The sequence below is a fragment of the Schistocerca piceifrons genome, chromosome 10 (assembly GCF_021461385.2).
Source record: "Schistocerca piceifrons isolate TAMUIC-IGC-003096 chromosome 10, iqSchPice1.1, whole genome shotgun sequence".
Classification (NCBI taxonomy): Eukaryota; Metazoa; Arthropoda; class Insecta; order Orthoptera; family Acrididae; genus Schistocerca; species Schistocerca piceifrons.
Genome location: NC_060147.1, coordinates 120540718 through 120547415, shown reverse-complemented (window position 1 = coordinate 120547415; position 6698 = coordinate 120540718).

Genomic DNA, 6698 nt, shown 5'->3' with positions numbered 1-6698 from the left:
GGCAGAAGGTGTTGCCATCCAGCAAGCACCATAGCGGCATGTTTCAGCACAGCATCCAGGAGGGCGCGGGTTCGAGTCCGATCCTGTCCTGGGAGCAGTGGCGGCCCGAGGGCCACGGGTGAACATTACATCCACCTTCGCCCCAGTCGGACAGAGCAAGCCGAACGGGGCGGAGGGCGGCGACCGACTTCCATCGGCGGGCAGCCTTGATAACGATAGCAGCGGCGTCGGCATACCAGGAATCTGCTGAGCCAGGTGGACTTGCGGGACATTGGGTGTGCAGCACACTGACACTACACTTCACTATCACATACATACATACATACATACATACATATGGCCACCCACTGCTTTTTGCGATTTTGACTTCGGACATGTTGCATGCAAATGTTGCACAATGGTGGAATGATCGTGATCATCACACGTCCCAGTTCTCGTATACACTGACGTGTCTCATTGTGGATTAATGTTTCCACGATCTTCATAAAAATGCGAAGGTCTTCCTGAACTTGGAGGGTCAAAAATGTCAAAGTGGTCCTCTTTTAAACGAGAAAACCATTTTCTTGCTGTGCTCTGTCGAATAGCATTATCCCCATACATGCTGCAAATGTTTCTGGCTGCCTCTGCTGCTGTCACTCCTCTACTGAACTCGAGTGGAAAATGTTATTATTCCATTTGGCAGTCCACTTTCTAGAGTCCACAGCTCCACTCACTATCTCCACTGCGAAACGAAAATTCCATTAACTTGTGTGTAAACCTTACTTGTGTCAAAGTGTGTGAAAAAGCAAATAGTCATACATATGGTACATAATTGAATGTAAAGTGTTTGACATGCACTAAATGAACGTTTTGTACTTTATAATTTAATGCTTTTTTTAATAGGTATTAACAAAAAGATAGTAGGGTTCTCAGTGGAAAGTGAAAAGCTACCGTATCACATATATAACTAGTATAAGCCAAAGCAGTTGAGAGGAAAAGTAACAAATTAAAGGAAACTTCTGTATTCCCAGTACTACATGATTTCAAAATGAGCGTTTCATAACTCTGTTGATAAGAACAAACACATCAAAATATTGTTGCCCAGTAGCAGCAAATAAGGTCTTAATGAACAGTCTGTTAAGTGTGTATGAGAGAAGACATTATTAAATGTGAATGTAACAGATGGGAGGTATGGCTTGGTGAAAACCACATTACGAGTGATAGAATGGAAAGTAGTAGGAAACCTGTGTATTTAGTAAAACTTAAATAGGCTATGTAGACACTTTTGAAACAAAGGGATATTGTTCGAATTTTTAAGGTCAGTGGAGCCCATTTTATGTATGGAAGTGAGGGGGCATAGACGGGCCCATAGGAGGGATGGTCTTATCTGGGGCAGGTGGATACATAGAGGGAATGACATACTATTTTTGTATGGAGGTATAAAAGAAGGGACACTAACTTCACAAAAATAACATATGTACACAAAGTCTGTCCAAAAATTGAGTTGTAAACGTGGTTGCTACAATGATATTAAGCTGCAATGTGACGTTCAGTCACAATGACATTCTCCAAAATTGTCTAAAGTAAAGAGACTTACCTGGAAAATGACAAATTTTAGATGTCTCTGTACATGTTGACTTGTCACAAATCAGATTTGAAGTAATGGAGTGCAGTACAGAGCCCAGCATCAGCATGTGACTCTTTACGGTAAAAAACAGTTACTCTTTCCACCTAAATATTGTTAATAACTATGTGCTTACGAAGTAATTATATGCTATTACCCTTAACTGGGAATGTTACAAGTGTGATCAATCTAACAAGAACTTGAAATGCACGTATTATCCATCACACGGATGAATGACATTTGTGATTGTTAAAAAGGTATTTTAAGTAATCATTAAGTGTGGGCCCTCTATCGTGTATGTACAGATTTCTGAAAAGAGGAGTTAACTCTCTAACATCGGCAAGGCACGGCGGTGTGTGTGCTTCTCACCTTGCTGTGGTGGTCCACTTATGGTTTGAAGTCGTGGCTTGGCAGTGTCTCTGAACTCGAGGAGAAAATGGTCACTGGCGACAATGATCCAGAAACTTTTCTGTCACAACAAGATTGAATGAGAGCTCCTGTTATGAGCCTGGCTGCATCTACATACATATTCCACAAACAACTGCACTGTGCATGTCTCATAGTACCCTGTACCACTACTACTTTACTGTTCCACTCGCAAAAAGAGCGAGGGAAAAATGAATATCTATATACCTTTGTGTAAGCCCAAGTTTCTTATATCTTACCTTTATAAGTCGTATGCAAAATGTATACTGATGGCACTAGAATCATTCTGCAATTGGCTTTAAATGCCAGTTCTCTAAATTTCTCTATGCAGTGTTCCTCAAAAAGAATATTGCCTTCCCTCCAAGGATTCCCATACGAGTTCCCAAAGCATCTCCGTAACACTTTCATGTCATTTGAACTTATCGTTAACAAATCCAGTAGCAGAATAGGTCTCATTAGCGTCCTGTATGCAGCCGCCGTTACAGATGAACCACACGTTCCTAAAATTCTGCCATGAACCTAATGTCTACAATTCACCTTCCCTATTGCAATCCTGACATGTGCGTTCCATTTGATATCACCTTGCAACATTATGCCCCGATATTTAAAATAACTTACATTTTTCTACATTTAGCGCAAGCTGCCGTTCATCAAACTAACTAAATGTTGTCTAAAGCATCTTTTATTATCTTGCCATCACTCAACTTCAACATCTTTCTGTACACCACAGCATCATCAGCAAACAACCGCAGATTGCTCCCCACCCTGTCTGCCAAATCAGTACGTGTACAGAAAACACTTCCCTGTGGCATTCCTGACAATACCATTGTCTTCGATGAACACTCGTCACATTAGAGGAGTTTGTTAAGAGTGGTTACATTATTTCGTAGTGAGTCTGAGTGGATATGTGCTCTCTTACAGCCCTCGATCCTCTGCGAACAGTAACAGAATTACATGGCCAGAAGTAGTGGAACTGCATAGCAGGTCCTCTGCATCAAGAAAGTACAAAAGTGCAGCGGCAAATTTTAAAGATCTGTTCGCAACACATGAGAGACTAGAGGGTCACTATGGAACACTGGGTTTCCTATGGAGCTTTGAATACTACTACAGGCTGTTGAATGGAGCTGTGGATAGCGTGCTGCCTAAATCAGACTATTGTGGGAGCTCTCACACAGAATTACATTTTTTATTTACAGTTTAATGACAATCTTTGATTTGTCATCTCTCTGTACTTCTGTTTCTCAAAGTATTTTGAAGCTATAAATTGCAACGGGCAGCAGTATGTTTGATTTACCCGTTGCACCAATGTGAAAAATCCAATAAATCTTTCTAACTGCAGAACAATGAATGGTAAATGGTTATCAATCTCATACCCTAACATTCATGTTTTGGAACATATGAGACAGTATGCCATGCACTTGTGATCATCCACTTTCTGGGAGAGCACTGTGAAAGCAGCATTGAGAATGGAAGGTTAAACCCTGGTAAACCTTTCTGTTTACATCATTAGGCCTTCACAGTCATACAGCAGAAGGCATGAAAGACTGCAAGTGACTGTTTTCAAAAACCACAAGATTTTACATACAGCTTAAAGTTTCGAAAATGGTGCACTATAGTGATAAGAGTCGCTTCCTACAAGAGTGTGATAATTAGCACACCCTAAAATGAGTGTCAATTTATTTACAACGACAAGGATTCTGTATTGGGCCTGGTATTACTTAGGAGCAACAACTGTTTCTACACAATGATAAGCTAAGGAAATTTTTAGATATGTTTTTCAGGTTTACTTGCCCCCTGTGCACCCTCACATAGGAATAGGAGAAACTTATTCCATAATGCTGTCACAAAAGAAATTTTGATTACTGGAAAATTCTGTTTTAATGTAGTGTATAACCATGCAAATACAACCATTTCAGCGTTGTGTATTTGAGAACAGCACTTACCACCAGTATCTTCCCTCTGAATTTTATGGACAAAAATACTGCAAGAGTTTGTTTTACATCTTGAGGTTGCTTCCTGACTGCCACATCAAATTAATAAACACTGCCAGAAATGAAACAAGTTTAAAGTGACAGATATCCTTAGGGACATGAATTAAAACTCCTATGCATGTCAAACGTGTTTTATTTCTTTCTGAATGAAGGCATAGCTGCTTACACTATAATTGAACAACATTGTTAACATCCACTTCCAGCAACAGGCAATAAAGATACAAAATTGATGAAGTATATAAATCAATAACTTGCTTTTGTAAGAGATCAGTAACAAAATGAAGGTAAGTGGTGCATAAAAGTGTAAATCAATACCTACATATTATAAAGACTTACAAAACAACTACAAGCAACGACAGGAGACAACTTTAAAAAAATATTACTAACTATCCAGAAATTACATTATTAATGTCCACAACATACTAACAGTGAAACAACATATTAAACTTAAACAACATATTTTAACAGAAACAACCTGTGATTTTTTTACAATTTTAGCATTGACAACTAAATTACAAACAAATGTTAGGCAATGCTAAGCGTAAATTCGAGATAAGAAGTGCTAAACTGACAAGGATTCAAAGGAGATATTAAAGAAATGATACACTGGTGCACTTAACATCCAAATGAATACAGAATTCTATCAAATGAATAATTCAATCCTATCATTTAATTTTACTTAATTGTTGCAGCAACGTATGTGCACATCAAAAATTGATTGCTTAATACAAATTTCTGCTATATTCAGTCTTGCTTCAGATGGTAATGCCGTCATCGCTGCACTGGTTAACAATCAACTCATCTAATAGAATACATAATAATTACAAATTTCTTGTCAAATTAATAGACTATTGTAATTGATGATGATGTCATCGTTGTTATCATTAACATCACAGTTCACTATGCTGTGTGTTTTCATATAATGTTGTTATGTAACTAGGCCACAGAGCACTTTGTGACACATTCCATACTGTGGAATTATATATTCTGAAACTCTGATGGATATTCTCACACCAAAGTCCACTCCACTTATGCACAGCCTGTGTCGCCACTAGTTTAGAGGCAGTCTCGGATAAGGTAGTGGTAAGCTGTCAAGTCGCAGTTCACAGTGCCACAAACATACGTCGGTTACCCATGTCTCGTGCCTCACAAGAAGGCTTTGATGCACATCCCGATTCATATCCACTGGTTCCGAAGTCATCAAGTTTTAGCTTTTTGCGGAATGTTGTTTTCCCCTATAAACCTGATGTCAAATCCAAAATTTGAGAACTGTACTTTCTAGATGGAGGGGAGGATAGGTCTGTGTAGCACCAATTTTTCTCTTTGCAAGAATACTGAAGTGTGTTCACTAGTGTCATATTACCCACTGCACCTGCAAGGGCACCAGTCCCATCACAGCATTATTTACGCTGTTACATCCAGAAACATCATAGAAATGAAAGAAATGACTTTTCTGACTATCACAGGATGTCATCAGCTCAGGTCCACGATGGCTCTGGAAGCTGTGAAGGGATGCTGAGGGCTACAACATTTCTCCATTTGGTTCCCACAGCAAACCACTGGTCAGTCATCTGACGGTAGTTCAGTTGTCTCCAGCACTGCAGACAGATCTCTTAATAATGACACGGTGAAGTACTTCCCACTAGCACCACCACATCTTTTGGTGATGTCCTTGCGGAAATGTGTCAGTAGAGCTCCTGTCCGGTGTATTACAGTCCTTGACTGTCACGTTGTATCCTAAAAAGGCGAGGCTCAGTGGCATCTTCCAATGGTTCACTGCAGTTCCGATATTAATGGTTCCCGCTGAAAATTCTGTAATACACTCCAGTGTTACTGTCACGTACACCGACACTCATACTCTTGGTATACATACTAGTTTCATTAGCAATAGTAGTACAGCAGATTGCAGGCACTGGAGATGAGTTCTTTGTGGCACAGATAATTACTCGAACTGACTGTTGTGACTATTGCTGATAGATGAACATGCTAGTGCTCTGCTTGCTAGTCCATTCCTTTGACTCCTTTGTTCATAAATACACCTATATGTTTGCAAGAACATTATCCGTACATCATTATTAACAACAACAACAACAAAATATTGTTCCAAAACTTGGTTTAATTGGAAACACAACACATCACAATATGAGACGACAACACTATGAAAATTTCAATTTCCACACAGAAATTGCAAAAACAGACAGTATTTCAAATGTGACTCACTACGAATATATAGAGTAACAATATGAGAGCACATAAACCACAGAGTGATCAAAGCAAAGCTTTTTTCAACTTAGATGTGTGTGTATTCACTCAACAAATTTTAAAGGAGGAAACAATAGGAACCTACTAATACACTATAGCAAATTATACACAAGCTAACAATGTTTCAAGTGCTCTAACAAATATGATGGCATTTATGGTTTTAGGTAAATTAACAATACTTGCAATACTAATGTGTGTAAGACTCCACTAAATTTCAGTAAATATTACTACTTTTAACACTAAGATATATACATCTGATAGTAAAAAAGTTTTTATGACTCCATCAAAACAAAATGTATATAAATGAATCACTAACAGATTCTATCAAACTGGAAACAAATGCCTACTGCCAAACTTCAGCTATATCATTAGGAACTGAACAACACAAACTAGAAATAGCTTAATAAGGAGATCCA